This window comes from Anser anser (assembly GCF_964211835.1).
Source record: "Anser anser genome assembly, contig: HAP1_SCAFFOLD_105, whole genome shotgun sequence".
In the NCBI taxonomy this organism is placed as follows: Eukaryota; Metazoa; Chordata; class Aves; order Anseriformes; family Anatidae; genus Anser; species Anser anser.
In genome coordinates, this window is record NW_028153892.1 from 365831 (window position 1) to 383739 (window position 17909).

Here is a 17909-nt window from a genome sequence, read left to right on the forward strand (position 1 = left end):
CTTGCTAGCGCAAGAGTGTTGGGTATTCTGGGGCAATTTCTCCTGGCTGCTGATGCAACAAGAAGCTGGGCTGGATCTTAGGGCTGAGGGACCTTTCCTGATGGCCTAGGGGATGGTATATGGAGCATCAGGATGTTCTCAGTAGGCTCTCTTTTCCCATGGGGCTTGCAGAGGCTTCCAGCCATGCAGAGATCCAAGGATGTTGCAAGGATCCAAGGGCTTGCTCTTTCTGTGATCACAGCTTCACTCCAGTCCTTCAGGTGTACGTGAGCTGAGAAGCCTCGTCCGGTGGTGACTTTTGAGGTAAGGGCCAACAGATAGCTTGGGGGAAACTGTCTCAAGGATGCGTGCTGGCCCTAGGAACTGCAGGACAGAAGCAAACAGACACAGCTGCACAGGGTGAGAAGTAGACCCAGCTGGGTTGGGATCACTGCTGCCAAACCCTCTCACTGGGTTCCATGGTTGTGGCAGCTTCAGGCAGCTCCCCGTTAATTTCCTGGAGGATGTCCTCTGCCCTGACAGTTGTGGGACAGTCACGGCTGTGTACCTCAGTGACTGTTCACCATTTCTGCTGTCATCAGACACCAACAGCTTACTCCTAAATCCTACCCTCGGTCTCTCACAGCTCACAAAATGAGCTTTTTCTTTGCCTTATCCGTGGAGCAACAGGCTTTTCGGGGAGCAGCTGCTCAGCCCTGGTCTTGGCACCAGCTTTGAAAGAAGAACCAAGTCTTCAAGAAGAGCACTGGGGAGATGCAATTTTATTAGGCAGACGCTATCACAGAGTTTACTCTGGCCTGCTGTTATACACATATTATAAAGCCTCGAGAGTAAACAGAACAGTTTCATTCCGCAGTAGGTGGCCGATGAATAAAGAAACATATTTCTAAGAAATTAGTAAATGCAAATGATACTGAGGATAAAAACTTCAATAATGATAAACAAGGAGCAGGCCTGCAAGGGAAGTCATTTGTGTAGATCATTTAAATTTATCACTAATCAGAAATATCCATGCAATCACTTTCCTAACAGCACTCTTAAGCTCCTTGTTTCTCATGCTGTAGATGAGGGGGTTCAATGCCGGTGGCACAACTGAGTACAGAACTGCCACCACCAGGTCCAGAGATGGTGAGATGGAGGGGGACTTCAGGTAGGCAAATATGGTCATGCTGAGAAACAGGGAGGCCACGGCCAGGTGAGGGAGGCACGTGGAAAAGGCTTTGAGCTGTCCCTGCTCAGAGGGCATCCTCAGTACAGCCCTGAAAATCTGCACATAGGACAGCACGATGAAAACAAAACAGCCAGACGCTAAACAGAATCCAACCATAATTATCCAAACTTCCCTGAGGTAGGAGTTTGAGCAGGAGAGCTTGAGGATCTTTGGAACTTCACAGAAGAACTGGTCCACAGCATTGCCTTGGCAAAGTGTCAGAGAAAATGCATTAGCAGTGTGCAGCACAGCATGGAGAAAGCCACTGCCCCAGGCAGCTGCTGCCATCTGGGCACAAGCTCTGCTGCCCAGGAGGCTCCCGTAGTGCAGGGGCTTGCAGATGGCAACGTAGCGGTCGTAGGACATGACAGTGAGAAGATAACACTCTGCTGAAAACAAAAAGAAAAAGAAAAAGACCTGGGCAGCACATCCTGTATAAGGAAATGGCCCTGGTGTCCCAGAGGGAGTTGACCACGGCTTTGGGGAGAGTGGTGGAGATGCAGCCCAGGTCGAGGAGGGCGAGGTCGAGGAGGAAGAAGTACATGGGGGTGTGGAGGCGGTGGTCGCAGGCTGCGGCGGTGAGGATGAGGCCGTTGCCCAGGAGGGCAGCCAGGTAGATGGCCAGGAAGAGCGCGAAGTGCAGGAGCTGCAGCTCCCGCGTGTCTGCGAATGGCAGGAGGAGGAACTCGCTGATGGAGCTGCTGTTGGACATCTGATGCCTGTTGGGTATGGAGATCTGTACATGTAGTAAAAGGCAATGAAAAGTTAGGACAGGTTTCTCTGAGTGAACCCTATGCCATTCCTTGTAGACCTCCCCCTGCCATACTCCAATGCTTTTTGTTTCTCTGCTGGAATCTTTCATTTAGCTCCATGACATGAGCTTCATGGTTCAGCAAGGTTCAGTGTGCGATGAGGAGCAGGGGCCTCTGCTGCTGGTCTCGCGAGGGAATCAGTCCTGACCCAGTGCAGGGAGTACACAGGAACATAGCAGGAGGGCAAGGTTTTATTTTCAGATTTTGTCAGATGAAATGAATGCCCAGCCTATCTGGGCAATATGTTTCAGTACCTCGCCTCCCTCTGAGTGAAGAATTTCCTCCTAATCTCTAATCTAAATCTCCCCGCTTTTAGTTTAAAAACATTCCCCTGATCCTGTCATGATTTGATTGATCAAAAAAATAGCTCTCCATATTTTTAGAAGACCCCTTTAAATGCGGAAAAGCTGCAGTGAGGTCACCCTGCTCAGCCCCAGCTCTCTCAGCCTTTCTTCGAAGGAGAGGTGCTCCAGCATGCTGATCATCTTCATGTCAGCATGTTAACATCTGCATTCCGCTGCTACATAATGTAGTTGGCAGAAAGGAGTTTTAGGGGCAATGTTTTACACACATTCTCTTCCCCCTCTTCATGCCCACACAGTGTTCTCTGAAGTCAGAAATCCTGAGCATTTCTGCTGCACTCACAGGGAATGGTTGTGAGACCTGAGAGGCAAAGGGATTCCCTGTGGCTCAGAGCAGAGTGAGGGAGCTGGCTGGACTTGTCCCCAGCTGCCTGAGCTTTTGTAGATGGAGGGCAATCACATTTATGTTACCCTGAAAAGAAGCCAGATGCTGCTGAGACCAGATGAATCCACTGCCAATCTGTCAATGCCCAGCCTTTCTCAAGGGACCTGGACAAGGTCTCAGCACCACACCTCTAGTCAAGGACTAGAGGGGACCCCAGGGTCCCGAGGGGGCCTCGGTACTCCGTATCCGAGTACATTCTGGAAGAGCTGAAGCGGAGTAAGGTGGGCTGGTGTCCTGGGCCCTGCAGAGCAATCCCTGCCCGAGCACCGTGGCAGTGCTCTGAGACTGCCCGGGGTGCCCGGAGCAGCTTCTTGGCCAGCTGGGAGAGAAACCAAGGCCAGATGTGCTCTGCCTCTCAGGTGTTTGGCACACCCTAGGGCTTCACTCTTCCCTGCGGCCTGAGTGGGGAGGGCGAGCAGAGAGATGGGGGAATATCCTGGCTCCGTGCCTAGGACAGTTGCTGGCAGTCAGTCCCAGGCCTAATCCGTGTGCTGGAAACCTCCGGGCGCTTCTCTAGCCAAGGGATGTTGGCAAATCCTGTGAGGGGGGGTGACGAAAGAAACAGAGGATGCGGCTCTTTTGCAAAGCTTTCCAAAGTGCCCCACCTTGCCCCATTGTCCCTGAGGAGCGGGCAGGGCACAGAGCAGTGTCCCCCTGCTCTGACAGTCATCCCTTTTCCCGTCTCTCAAGAACTCCCTCCTCGGCCTTTCTGACTTTTCTGTGTGCAGGGAGTTTGGGTTGCGGGACTCGGGACCTTTGGTGTTGTCCGAGAGCAGTTCCATGGCAAAGAAGAGCTGCTCTTGATTCGAAGACCTTTCTTCCAGCTGGACATCGATGAGTTGTGGCTGGAGGAGATCTACTGTCCCACTGAGCTCCTCCCTGGTGAGAAGGCAGCAGCCCCCCCCTTCCTGCCCCATGTCCGGAACGGTTTGTTCTCCCTGCTCTTTGGAAAGGCCTGGGAGAAGTAGAGGATTGTCTCCGACGGTCAGGGTGCAGCTTGAGTTCCCCCAAAAGAAACTGTGCCCCAGGAGCAGTTCCTCTGAGTGACCCTTTCTCTGGGAACTTGTTCTGAATGTTGCAAGCAACTTGGGCTTGCTGTGGCAGTGAGGATGTTGCTTCTCCTTGCAGATGGTGTCAAGATCGAGCCGCTGAACTGCGTGCAGCTATCGCGAGCCACCTCCTTCCCACTGCACGTGGTGAAGAACTGTGTGCAAGAGACCATCCTCTTGTACTGCTTCCTCCTGAGGAGCAAGGAGCACGTCCCCTTTGCCTTCAGGGACATTGGTGTTCTGACGTGCGAAGATGGTTTCCCGTGCGTGAAGTTTTATCTGGACTGTGTCAAACGTCTGGAGAGCACTGCGGGCCTTGTTGCACTGCTCCACAGTGTAAGTTGGTGAGGTTTTGAGGGCTACTTCAACTTCTTTGGGAATCCTAGTGAAGGGTGAGGAATCCGACCGCTGTTGGCCAGCCCGGACATGGCAGGCCAGTCAAATGCCCTTCCCCTCGCTTGCCCCCTTAGCTGCTTTCTCCGTTAACAAAGAGAGTTTCTTCTGAGCATCTGGATGCTTGCCCCTGCAAAAAGCCTGGCAGTGTTACTGTACAGCCTCCATATTCTGCCATGCAGCTCCTCCAGAGCAGAACAAAGGTTCATGGAAGAGGCTTTGGAGGAGGGCTTTGGAGAGAAGGCTTTCTTTTGGCTTGGAAGACAGGTTTGCTTCCTGTCAATGAGAGCCGTGAGAAAACCGCCTCAGAAACCCTCCAGCAGGTCTGTGTCTCTTTGCAGAGAATGTGGCCGGCACATCTGACCGCCTTCAGTGGCGAGACCACCGCTCGTGGGATCCAGATGTTCCCAAGGTGAGTGCATTTCCTCTGCAGCCCTTGGCTGACCCAGCGGGAGGCTTCCCACCTCCTGCTTTGGACCGTGCGCGGCTGGGTCTCCACCTTCAGCACCCAGTCAGGGCTAAATCCCGGGGAGACTGGTTCCTGCTTAACTAATGCTGAGTTTCGGCTACGAGTGTCTTCACCTGGAGCGGAGGGGCATTGTGGTTGTGTTCCTTGTGCCCGCGCTGTTCCGATTCCCGTCAAAGAGAGTTGCCTGCATGTGGAGGGGAATTTAGGCTACCTTTTCTGGTGCTGCGGGAAGACTGACAACAAACCCCATGCATGGGCATGACGGAAAAGGGATGCCATGCCTCGTGCAACACCAGGAGGATTACTGCCAGCAAGCTGCAACGGGTAGGAGGCCAGCCTTCTTCAAGCCCGTGTCATCGTTTGTTTGCCAGGTTTCATCTGACTGTGAGGAGAAGGCCAGAGGCCAAAGCTTCCACCACCTCACAGGAGGAAGCTTCAGGAGAGCGCAGGATCAGAAGAGGTAAGGGAACAGGTCCCTGCTGTCTGGAGGTGGTCCCTGTCCCATGCTGGCTGACTTGAACCAGGTTAAAAGGCAGTGCCCACGCGGCTGCTCTGAAGAGCTTCCTCCTTTCCTAGTTTCAGAGAGCCATCCTGGCAAGCTGCTGCAGAGGAGGAAGAAGCTTTCCCTCCCCATCCTGACAAGCTGGGAGCCGGGCACAAGGCAGCAAGATGTGGAGAAGAAGCCGTCTACCAGGTGAGACCCCTGGGGGAAAGGAGGAAGGAGCCACTTGCAGCCACACAGGAGAGATGTCCCCTTTGGACCCACCAGCCGCAGGGTGGCTCCTGACACACGTCCCAGCGGAGGCCGCTCTCTCAACGGATGGCAAGCGTGCAGCACGTTTGCCTGAGACTGGCACACCAGCTTCATTTTCCACCAGGGCCCCGATCCCTGGGGGAGCTGAATGCAGGGCCTTGTTGCAGAAGCTCTTCTCCCTTCAGGAGCCCCCCCACATTGCAGCAGAGTCCATCTTCTTGTCTGTGGGAGCAAATGTCCCCTGCCTTCATTCTAACATGTCTCACCGTGGCTTAGGATTGCCGTGGCCCCTGCTGTTTCTTCCAGCCTAAGGAGCTGTGATACCAGATGGAAAAGTTTCTTTCAGGCATTTTTTTCAAACGCTATCCCAAACGTTGTGGCAGGCACAAGAGAGTGCTGAGGTAGGGAGATGGCATGACTGCCCTCCTTACCTGACGGCTTTCTCAAATGTTACTGGCTCCCCTCCGCAGCGATAATCTGTTTTCCACCCGTAAGCGCACCGTGTTTCAGGGCCACAGAGGAGAAGCTGAAGTAAAGCCCGGGTGGGCCATAATGGTGTCTCTCGGCTCCTGTCCTTGCACAAGACACCGCTCCTCTCCTTCTTCCACCAAAAAGGGCCTGGATGCGGGCATCCCGAGCCTTCCTGAAGGCAGGTGGTGCCACAGCTTCGCGTTTGGCTCTCTCTGTCTCTGCTGAAGAGAACACGGCCAGTCCAATACGCCTGCTCGCTGCGGAACTGCCGTCTGCTGCAGAGGCTGACGCAGCTTGCGAGCGCGGACTGGAGACCGAATTCCCCTGGGCTCATGCAGCCTCCTCCTGGTGTCTGTTTGCAGTGTGCTCCCCCCGTGTCCAGGCAGCTCCCCCGGGACGAAGAAGGCAGACAGGCAGGAAACAGCTCCTCGAGCCAAGTCCACCACTGTTATAAATGACTGAGTCCCAAGTAGGATTACAATCAAAGTTTACAATTTATTAAACGAATAGAGGCGAGCAAACAGCGCTGGGTGCGCCGGGAGTCTCTGCTCCACCAGGACGCACACCTGTTACGTAAGGCGGCTGGTTTTTATGCTCCTAGGCTAATACATATTCATTAATACTTCTAGAAGAGGCAGGGTTATTATAATTGGTTTCCCGAATCCAAAGTCCTCCCAGGTGCGCCTGCTTATCAGTCTCTGTTAGTCTCTTGGGGGCCGCTCAGACGGGGAGGCTCATATTCTTCCTCCTTATCTAGTGGTCTCTTGGCCGGCTGTCAGAAGTTACTGCACGTCCGTGCAGAGTCAGCAGGTTTTCTCTGAAGAAATCCCTTTGTTCTCTTATCACCTAAACCCAGGCCTCAATGTTAACCCTTCAAATCCCTTAGTGGCACGAATTGCTGGACCATTCCTTACAACCACCACTGCGCTCCCTGCTCCTGAAGCCTCCAGGAGAGCGCTGCAGGTACCTGCTCTGCCTTGCTGCAATGACCGTGCTGTTTGGGCCTGTGCAAAAGCCTCTTTGTGTGGAGCGATCCCGAGCAGGTCCCTTGGGATGCGTTCATTTCCACGTTTGTTACCTCCTTCATCTCTTCCTCAGGAGACAGAAGGTGACGTCCCGCACACATTCCCTGCCTCTTACTGCCTCCCGTGTTGCCATGAGCCACTTCATTTTGACCAGGGGCCATGGAAAAGGAACAAGGCCTTTCTGGGTCATTGATGGCAGAGGGCTTTGGTCACCGCGGGCTGTTCAGCTGTGTTTGTCACGAGTTGAGGAGCCTGGCCTAGCTTCAGGGCCCCTCATCCTTGAGTGTTGAAGCACTGCTGACAGACTGGCTGAGGCGAGGGGGCAGGAGTGCGGGTTAGGCCTGAGGGACAGCTGAGACCAATCCTGTCTGCTGTTGTGTTTTTGTTTTGTTTTGTTTTGGTTTTTTTCCTCCAGGAGGTCTGGAACCTGTCTTCAAAGTGGGACCAAACAGACAGCTCATGGCCCACGTACCGAAAGCGACAAGAGCAAGCCCGGGCAGAAATGGCTGCATGGGAAGCCTGGTCTGAGGGGGAGGACCAACAGATACCCCAGCTACTGGCAGTGATCAACAGCGCTGAGAACAGCAGCGATCCTCTCCGCCAGGGCTCCGAGGGCGGCAGGTCCCAGGGTGGTGGGAGCAGGACGGGCACCAGGCCGCAGGGCAGGGCTTTGCCTGCTCCTCCCTGTGAGGGAGAGGTTGTCAGCAGAAAGGGAGGGATAAAAGCAGCAGCCAGACGTGGGCTGGCAGCGCCGAGTCGCCTGGTTCCCAGGTCCTGTTGCAGGGCCCTGCTGTGTGGCAGTCCTGTGACTGCAGGCGGGGACGAGCAAGGGATAAGTCTTTGCCACAGCATTTGCATCACGTGAAGGGAAGCTGCTCGGGATAGCACCTGAGGGCTTGGGTCTTCTTGCGCAGTTGCTGTCAAACACACTCACCAGAAAACAGACTCTAAATAGGGACCTTGTTTTGCTTGTTTCTACACGGGCTCAGGGTGATAAGGGACGTTTTTAGCCTAGAGCAGAGGAGGGTCTGAAGGGATCTCACCAATGCCTATAAATACGAGAAGAAGGTGGTTTTTTTCGTATTTGTTTTTCCCCTTATATTTGTTGGTTTATTTCTTTGTTTTCTTTCTTATGAAGTTGTTAACTATCTGAACCCCCGAGTTCTCACACTTTTTGCTTTTTCAATTCTCTCTGTTATAAATGACTGAGTCCCAAATAGGATTACAATCAAAGTTTACAATTTATTAAATGAATAGAGGCAAGCAAACAGCGCTGGGTGCGCCGGGAGTCTCTGCTCCACCAGGACGCACCCAGCGCTGTTTGCTTGCCTCTATTCATTTAATAAATTGTAAACTTTGATTGTAATCCTATTTGGGACTCAGTCATTTATAACAACTGGGGGCTCGTCCGGTATGGTCTTGGTTCCTGAATTCTGACTTGATCTAGGAGGGGCGCCCCCACCATTTGGTGGCTCCTGTTCGAGTCAGGTCGGGGCTAATGCCATCTTGAACCTGAATAAGGGCAAGCAAAGATTTAGATTTTTTTATGAGCTCCCTTTGCCGGCTGCAGCACTATATTTTGCCCGTAATTCTGCGCGCGAAGATCCGAATGAAGACGACGGAGTTGTAAGTATTTAAGGCGTATACCGTTCGGTTGGGTGGGATTCGGTTGCCTGTGTGTGTGAGAGTGTGACTGAGACGGAACGTAGTTCCGAAGCGATTGTGGAGGTCTTCTAGCCGCGGTTCCAATCTCCCGCGAGGGACTTGGCCGGTGAAGGACCGAAGCGATTCCTATAGGATTCGTGGGTGGGTGATAGGTCCTAAACCCCCTGCAAGACACTCTCACTAAGGCAACCAAGGGCTGTAGGAATTGCCACAGTAAAATTCCTAGATGGGTCAGACAAAATTGAAGACCTGGGACCAGAGAAAAGGGAGCAAATTACCAGACATACCACCAGAAAGTTCATTAGCGATAATGATTAGAAATTGGAACGATAGGGGCCCCAGAAAAGGGAAAAAGTAAATTAAAAATGGTTCAGTATTGTATGACAGAATGGCCAAAGGAGCCTTTAAGACCACATGTCTTTTGGCCCGTTTTCGGATCCTTTGAAGACTGGGTTTGCCAGGCCTTAAATATACATGTTAATTCAAAGGAACCTTTTAGCCAGGAGGAAAGTGATTATGCAGGATTATGGATCAGGATCTCACGTCCTTTTCCAGCCTCAATATTTACACTAAAAGCAGACGAGAAGTTTGACGAAGAAGAGAACAAAAAAGTAAAAAATAAAAAAAAAAGGAAAAAGAAAAAGATGATGAATGGGAGTCATTGGATAACCTACCACCTCTATATCCTAACAATCCACCCCCGGTGGTGCATCTTGTAATCCTGTTTTGTTCTTAAATGTTTTGACTGTGTCAAGGAGGAAGGTGGGAGCATTATCTAAGTAACAGTTTAGAAGTTTGGGTATATTCGCGGTGGTGTTCGGTCAGTTTCCCAAGTATCGGGGGAGGGGGGCTGACTGATTATCAAAGTGGTAGAACGGAGAGCCACTTCTTTGGTGGTTCGGGCCTGAGCCCTGGGAATTCGGTAAGAAGGGGGAGAGCGAATTTATTTAGGCCTCAATACCTTTTTAAACCCCCATCTTGACGGATACACAGGAGTGATTCCTTGTTTTGTGTAGGCTTACTAACAAAGTGCATGAGAAAAATTAGCATTTGGCTTGAAATTCGGTCTTATTGAAATGTAAATTTTGTGGAAAAGGTGGTATTGTTTGTCTAGAAGACAGAAGGCTGAGTGCTTCAGGTGTTTTTTCCGAAGTCCTGCGGATTTATGATTGGAATGGGGCTCATTAATAATCTGAAATAGTAAAGTTTGTATGTGGAAAGAAGAGTTTAATCCCAGAGAATTGGGACATTTGGGAAGAAGATTAGGAAAAGATAGTAAAAACCTGCAATAAAAAGGTTTGCGTGGAAATTGAAACAAGGGACAGTAACTAATATAAATAAATAAAAGGGAATGGGAAATCAAGGAAAAGGGGAAAATCCAAAAAAAAAGACGTCCTAAAAAAAAAAAAAAAGCCTCCTTGGGTGCATATTGGCACATTGGAAGGATATTGTTAGAAATGGGGGCACAGAAAGCAAGAGGACTTTCACTAAGTATTGCAATCAATGGTGGCCACTATATAAACTAAATGGCCACTTTATGGATCAATCGACTATAACAGTGTCTTGCAATTAATGTTTTTGAGGAGAGAAGGAAAATAGGATGAAATGCTGTATAGTGATATGTTGTTTCAGCATGTTGGAGGGAAAAGGTTTGGAATTAAGTTGGCCCCTGACTGAGCCTTTGGTGTTGGCATTAGAAAAGTACGGGCTGGAGAAAGATAAAGGAAGTGTTAAAAGGATTGTTGAAGGTGTTAAAGGTTGTGTGGCATGTAGTATTTAACAGAGCTGTTTGAAGTTGAATGAGCAGGGAAAGAGGATGTAGGAATGTTAATAGTTCCGTCTCAACCCGAGGCTGAGATCAGGGAAAGAGGATGTAGGAATGTTAATAGTTCCGTCTCAACCCGAGGCTGAGATCTCTAAATCGCGGGTGTGAACCCTCTGGGGCAGGGGGACCGTGATGGGTCCGAGAGAGTTGTCGTGGAAACAGAAAAGCAGCTAACTCTTGAAACAACCTGAGTTCCTGTGTGAGCTCAGATTGCCAATGGGACCGCTCAGGGAACTTTCAACGATTGCATTCCCCTGACCGACCCCCTCACTGAGACCCTAATCACCCCGGAAATTATGTAAATACTAAAATCTGGTTAAATTGGGAAATGAGAATCTGTTCCAACAAGGTCCAAAAGAAACCCCTATGGAATTTATGGAATTTTTGAATTTCTGGACCAACTTTGAAATGCAATGGAAAAAAAAAAATGGACCTGGCTTAAAAAAAAAAAAAAAAAAGAGAGAGAGAGGCAACTGGCTAGCCTCTTTCCAGGGCAATCAGCCCCTGATATCAGAAAGAAATTGTCTTAGGCTGCAGGACAAACTTACAACAGTCAGGAATGATGGGGACCTGGGGCATCTACCCTAGCAGGTCCACTAGTTGAAATAAAGCTAGGAAACGAAGACAGAGGCTTGAATTTTTTGTTGGTTATGGGAGCTTCTTTCTCTGTGTTAATTAGGCTGTAAATGTAATAGGAGCAACATATTCAGTGTTAAATAGTTTAAAAGGACGATTAGGAACTAAGACAACTACAATAATTGGAGCCACAGGGAAAGAGGAGGAATGGTCATTCTTACAACCCCTTGATTTGCGTTTTGGGGGTAAGGAACTAACCCATGAATTTTAGTATGTACCAGAATGCCCGATGCCACTCTTGGGACGGGATCTATTAGCCAAATTAGATGCAACAATAACCTTTGAGGATGGAGAATTAATAATGAAGGTACCTGAGTCCAAAGTAGGCCAAATCCTAATGATCAAAGATAAACCCTTTGTTAATATTCCAAGAGAAGCAGAAAATGCAGTTATAGCAACAGTACGGGAAACAGATGTACCAGGGAAGTCGAAACTGGCACAACTGGTAAAGGTGGAATTAAAGGAAGGAGCCAAACCTGTTTGAATCAAACAATATCCACTTAAGATAGAAGCTAGGCACAGGAATGGTGAAAATTATTGACAAATTTCTCAAATATCAGATTCTGGAAGAATGTAAATCGGAATACAATACTCCAATTTTTCCAGTAAAGAAGCCGAATGGCGAGTATAGATTTGTACAAGATCTTAGAGCAATAAATGAAATAACAAAGGACATTCACCCGGTAGTAGCTAATCCTTACACATTGTTAACATCTGTGAAAGGGAAATATAAATGGTTTACCGTGATAGATTTAAAGGATGCCTTCTTTTGCATACCTCTTGATAAAGATAGTAGAAAATTATTTGCCTTCAAATGGGAAAACGTATTGAAGTTTTTGGACCACATATGGTAACAACCGTTTTGGAACAAAGGGGGGGGGGGCACTGGTTATCACCCAGCTGGATGATGAAATATCAGGCAATCCTAACTGAACAAGATGACATAACCTTGAAAACGACTAACCTGTTATATCCAGCAGTATTTCTAGGAACCGTTCCAGAAGAAGGACCGTTGGAACACAGTTGTGTGGAAATAATCGAACATACGCCAGCCACAAAGATTTGAAGGATGTACCCCTTGAAAGGTATTCAGTGGGAATACCACACTCCGTGGCACCCACAAAGCTCAGGGAAAGTAGAAAGGATGAATCAAACAATAAAACAACAATTGGCTAAGTTAATGATCAAGACACAGCTGCCCTGGACGAAATGCTTACCATTGGCACTTTTAAACATAAGAACTAAACCACACAGTGAGACTGGTTATCATCATATGAAATGTTATATGGTATGCCTTATTCTCAAGGGATGCCCCTAGGGAACAATGTAGTTGAGGATCATAGTATCCAGAAATACATAATTACCATTGGAAGGAGATTACAGGAGATAAGAGAAATTGGGATGATGACTCAGACACCACCTTTAGGATTTGCTATTCATAAAATACAACCAGGAGACAAGGTCTTAATAAAAACCTGGAGAGAAGAATCATTGAACCCCCGATGGGAGGGACTGTACCTTGTTTTACTTACTACTGAAACAGCTGTGAGAACAGCAGAAAGGGGTTGGACCCACGCATCCAGAATAAAAGGACCAATAACTACCGAAGCCTGGAGGGTTGAGTCCACTCCTGGGGAACTGAAACTGAGACTAAAGAGGAACTGATATCCCAGCAATGAGGTTCTGCATGAATTAAGGGCACTGGATAAAGAGGACAAGGCTGAAGGGAGGAAAGGGAGAAGGCAAGACTGGGGTAGGACCCTCCACTGCGGCGTGTATGGTCTACCGAGGGAGGCAACCCCTATGGGTACTGACCGCCAAGTGAGAGTGCCTCGACCGGACTTCTCCCACACCAAGATCAGTTTGTCCTGAGAAAAATAACATGAGAACCTTTTAAACCCATAATAAAATTGTGATTAGTTTTTCCAGGAGCTGGATCACCCTGAAGGGTTGAATGGTAACACAAGCTCTGAAAGCGGGCCCAACCCCATGATTGAAGGCGCTTCCCACACTTTCAAGATTGGACGGCGAAAAAGGCTTATAATATGACAGGTCGCCAAAGAGAACTGAATTGTGACTGTAAGTGGAAACCCAACGTGGGAGCTTGGAAGCGTGCATATACGAGTACAAACGGGGCAGACATTGTAACAGGACCACTCGGTAACAAGGACACTCTGTATTATCACGCCCCAAAGGGTAAAGATGGATGGGATGGCCATTTTCCAAACGGGACGTGGGCCCTAAAGAGACATTATTGGGTGTGTGGCAAACATGCTTACAAGAGGCTACCCGGAAACTGGTCGGGAATATGCTATGTGGGGTACATAAGACCCTTGTTCTTTTTATTGTCACAAACACAAGGAAATCATTTAGGAATAAGATTATATGATGACCTGAACAGAGTAAAACGATCTATTGATACTTCCTTATCCGGGGATAGTGCCCAAAAATGGGGAAAGGATGAATGGCCTCCTGAAAGAATCATACAGCATTATGGGCCAGCTACCTGGAACCCGAATGAGTTGGTATCAGGAGCCCGAGAACCTATTTATAATTTGAACCGAACAATTAGGTCGCAAGCTATCCTCGAAGTTGTAACCAATCAAACAGCGACGACCTTGGATCTTCTGGCTGATCAATCCACTCAGATGAGGAATGCTATCTTTCAACGTAGAATGGTCTTAGACTATTTACTAGCAGAAGAAGGGGGAGTGTGTGGAAAACTGAACGATTCTAATTGTTGTTTACAAATTGATGATAATGGAAAAGTGGTTCAGCAGATAACAAAAGAAATTAAAAAGCTAGCCCACGTCCCAGTACAAACTTGGAAGGGTATGGATTGGGATTTCTTTCCATGGTTGCCCGGTGGACCATGGGTTAAAAGAATGCTATTTTTATTTTTATGTGGTGTAATGACATTATTGTTTATACCTTGTATGATACCTTGCTTTACGTTGTTGATACGGCGGATAATAAATAGCACCCAATTTGTGATGACTTTGGGAGAGAAAAGGTGATGTGTCGATAATGATGCTTAAGAAATGGACACCCCGAGAACTGACTGATGAAATCCAACTGCTACTAACAAAAGTTGAAGAAGAGACACGAATTGATGATATTAAAAAAAAAAAAAGGGAGGAATTGTAAGGAATAGTCCAGCAATTCGTGCCACTAAGGGGTGTGAAGGGTTAACATTGAGGCCTGGGTTTAGGCGAGAAGAGAACAAAGGGATTTCTTCAGAGAAAAACTGCTGACTTTGCACAGACGTGCAGTAACTTCTGACAGCCAGCCAAGAGACCACTAGATAAGGAGGAAGAATATGAGCCTCCCTGTCCGAGCGGCCCCCGAGAAACCAACAGAGACTGATAAGCAGGCGCACCTGGGAGGACTTTGGATTCGGGAAACCAATTATAATAACCCTGCCTCTTCTAGAAGTAGTAATGAATATGTATTAGCCTAGGAGCATAAAAACCAGCCGCCTTAAGTAACAGGTGTGCGTCCTGGTGGAGCAGAGACTCCCGGCGCACCCAGCGCTGTTTGCTCGCCTCTATTCGTTTAATAAATTGTAAACTTTGATTGTAATCTTATTTGGGACTCAGTCATTTATAACATCTCATTCATCCTGCTGTGAGGGGAGAGGGGAAAAAACGGCTGTGCGGTGCTTAGGTGCCTGGCAGGTTATACAGCATCAGTCCCTGTGTGTCTTCCCTTCCTTGTGCATGCTGTCTCCCACTGAATCCCACAGGAGCTGCAGAGTCATCTTTTGCCTGTGGACATCTTAATTCGGTACTGTCCCTGTGGGTGACTCCAGCTTGACTGATCCCTCCCTTTGTGAGGCTCCAGTCACTGCCTACCCTGGGCAAATGCTGTTCCCAGTTGAACCGGTTTGTGTGTGCTCAGCTGTATCCGTGTGTGCACGTTTGTGTGTGTGTACAAGACGGTGTGTTTATGTACACACATGGGCGTATTTGCTTGCTAGCGCAAGAGTGTTGGGTATTCTGGGGCAATTTCTCCTGGCTGCTGATGCAACAAGAAGCTGGGCTGGATCTTAGGGCTGAGGGACCTTTCCTGATGGCCTAGGGGATGGTATATGGAGCATCAGGATGTTCTCAGTAGGCTCTCTTTTCCCATGGGGCTTGCAGAGGCTTCCAGCCATGCAGAGATCCAAGGATGTTGCAAGGATCCAAGGGCTTGCTCTTTCTGTGATCACAGCTTCACTCCAGTCCTTCAGGTGTACGTGAGCTGAGAAGCCTCGTCCGGTGGTGACTTTTGAGGTAAGGGCCAACAGATAGCTTGGGGGAAACTGTCTCAAGGATGCGTGCTGGCCCTAGGAACTGCAGGACAGAAGCAAACAGACACAGCTGCACAGGGTGAGAAGTAGACCCAGCTGGGTTGGGATCACTGCTGCCAAACCCTCTCACTGGGTTCCATGGTTGTGGCAGCTTCAGGCAGCTCCCCGTTAATTTCCTGGAGGATGTCCTCTGCCCTGACAGTTGTGGGACAGTCACGGCTGTGTACCTCAGTGACTGTTCACCATTTCTGCTGTCATCAGACACCAACAGCTTACTCCTAAATCCTACCCTCGGTCTCTCACAGCTCACAAAATGAGCTTTTTCTTTGCCTTATCCGTGGAGCAACAGGCTTTTCGGGGAGCAGCTGCTCAGCCCTGGTCTTGGCACCAGCTTTGAAAGAAGAACCAAGTCTTCAAGAAGAGCACTGGGGAGATGCAATTTTATTAGGCAGACGCTATCACAGAGTTTACTCTGGCCTGCTGTTATACACATATTATAAAGCCTCGAGAGTAAACAGAACAGTTTCATTCCGCAGTAGGTGGCCGATGAATAAAGAAACATATTTCTAAGAAATTAGTAAATGCAAATGATACTGAGGATAAAAACTTCAATAATGATAAACAAGGAGCAGGCCTGCAAGGGAAGTCATTTGTGTAGATCATTTAAATTTATCACTAATCAGAAATATCCATGCAATCACTTTCCTAACAGCACTCTTAAGCTCCTTGTTTCTCATGCTGTAGATGAGGGGGTTCAATGCCGGTGGCACAACTGAGTACAGAACTGCCACCACCAGGTCCAGAGATGGTGAGATGGAGGGGGACTTCAGGTAGGCAAATATGGTCATGCTGAGAAACAGGGAGGCCACGGCCAGGTGAGGGAGGCACATGGAAAAGGCTTTGAGCTGTCCCTGCTCAGAGGGCATCCTCAGTACAGCCCTGAAAATCTGCACATAGGACAGCACGATGAAAACAAAACAGCCAGACGCTAAACAGAATCCAACCATAATTATCCAAACTTCCCTGAGGTAGGAGTTTGAGCAGGAGAGCTTGAGGATCTTTGGAACTTCACAGAAGAACTGGTCCACAGCATTGCCTTGGCAAAGTGTCAGAGAAAATGCATTAGCAGTGTGCAGCACAGCATGGAGAAAGCCACTGCCCCAGGCAGCTGCTGCCATCTGGGCACAAGCTCTGCTGCCCAGGAGGCTCCCGTAGTGCAGGGGCTTGCAGATGGCAACGTAGCGGTCGTAGGACATGACAGTGAGAAGATAACACTCTGCTGAAAACAAAAAGAAAAAGAAAAAGACCTGGGCAGCACATCCTGTGTAGGAAATGGCCCTGGTGTCCCAGAGGGAGTTGACCACGGCTTTGGGGAGAGTGGTGGAGATGCAGCCCAGGTCGAGGAGGGCGAGGTCGAGGAGGAAGAAGTACATGGGGGTGTGGAGGCGGTGGTCGCAGGCTGCGGCGGTGAGGATGAGGCCGTTGCCCAGGAGGGCAGCCAGGTAGATGGCCAGGAAGAGCGCGAAGTGCAGGAGCTGCAGCTCCCGCGTGTCTGCGAATGGCAGGAGGAGGAACTCGCTGATGGAGCTGCTGTTGGACATCTGATGCCTGTTGGGTATGGAGATCTGTACATGTAGTAAAAGGCAATGAAAAGTTAGGACAGGTTTCTCTGAGTGAACCCTATGCCATTCCTTGTAGACCTCCCCCTGCCATACTCCAATGCTTTTTGTTTCTCTGCTGGAATCTTTCATTTAGCTCCATGACATGAGCTTCATGGTTCAGCAAGGTTCAGTGTGCGATGAGGAGCAGGGGCCTCTGCTGCTGGTCTCGCGAGGGAATCAGTCCTGACCCAGTGCAGGGAGTACACAGGAACATAGCAGGAGGGCAAGGTTTTATTTTCAGATTTTGTCAGATGAAATGAATGCCCAGCCTATCTGGGCAATATGTTTCAGTACCTCGCCTCCCTCTGAGTGAAGAATTTCCTCCTAATCTCTAATCTAAATCTCCCCGCTTTTAGTTTAAAAACATTCCCCTGATCCTGTCATGATTTGATTGATCAAAAAAATAGCTCTCCATATTTTTAGAAGACCCCTTTAAATGCGGAAAAGCTGCAGTGAGGTCACCCTGCTCAGCCCCAGCTCTCTCAGCCTTTCTTCGAAGGAGAGGTGCTCCAGCATGCTGATCATCTTCATGTCAGCATGTTAACATCTGCATTCCGCTGCTACATAATGTAGTTGGCAGAAAGGAGTTTTAGGGGCAATGTTTTACACACATTCTCTTCCCCCTCTTCATGCCCACACAGTGTTCTCTGAAGTCAGAAATCCTGAGCATTTCTGCTGCACTCACAGGGAATGGTTGTGAGACCTGAGAGGCAAAGGGATTCCCTGTGGCTCAGAGCAGAGTGAGGGAGCTGGCTGGACTTGTCCCCAGCTGCCTGAGCTTTTGTAGATGGAGGGCAATCACATTTATGTTACCCTGAAAAGAAGCCAGATGCTGCTGAGACCAGATGAATCCACTGCCAATCTGTCAATGCCCAGCCTTTCTCAAGGGACCTGGACAAGG

At 49.0% G+C, this 17909-nt stretch overlaps 1 long non-coding RNA gene across 1 annotated transcript; it reads left to right on the forward strand.

Annotated features, from left to right (window-relative positions):
- The first annotated feature begins 2608 nt into the window (after positions 1-2608).
- Positions 2609-14241, forward strand: LOC310891210. The gene is made up of 2 exons (XR_014577479.1): positions 2609-6083; positions 6268-14241. It is a non-coding gene; the product is annotated as an uncharacterized lncRNA (long non-coding RNA).
- The last annotated feature ends 3668 nt before the right edge of the window (positions 14242-17909 follow it).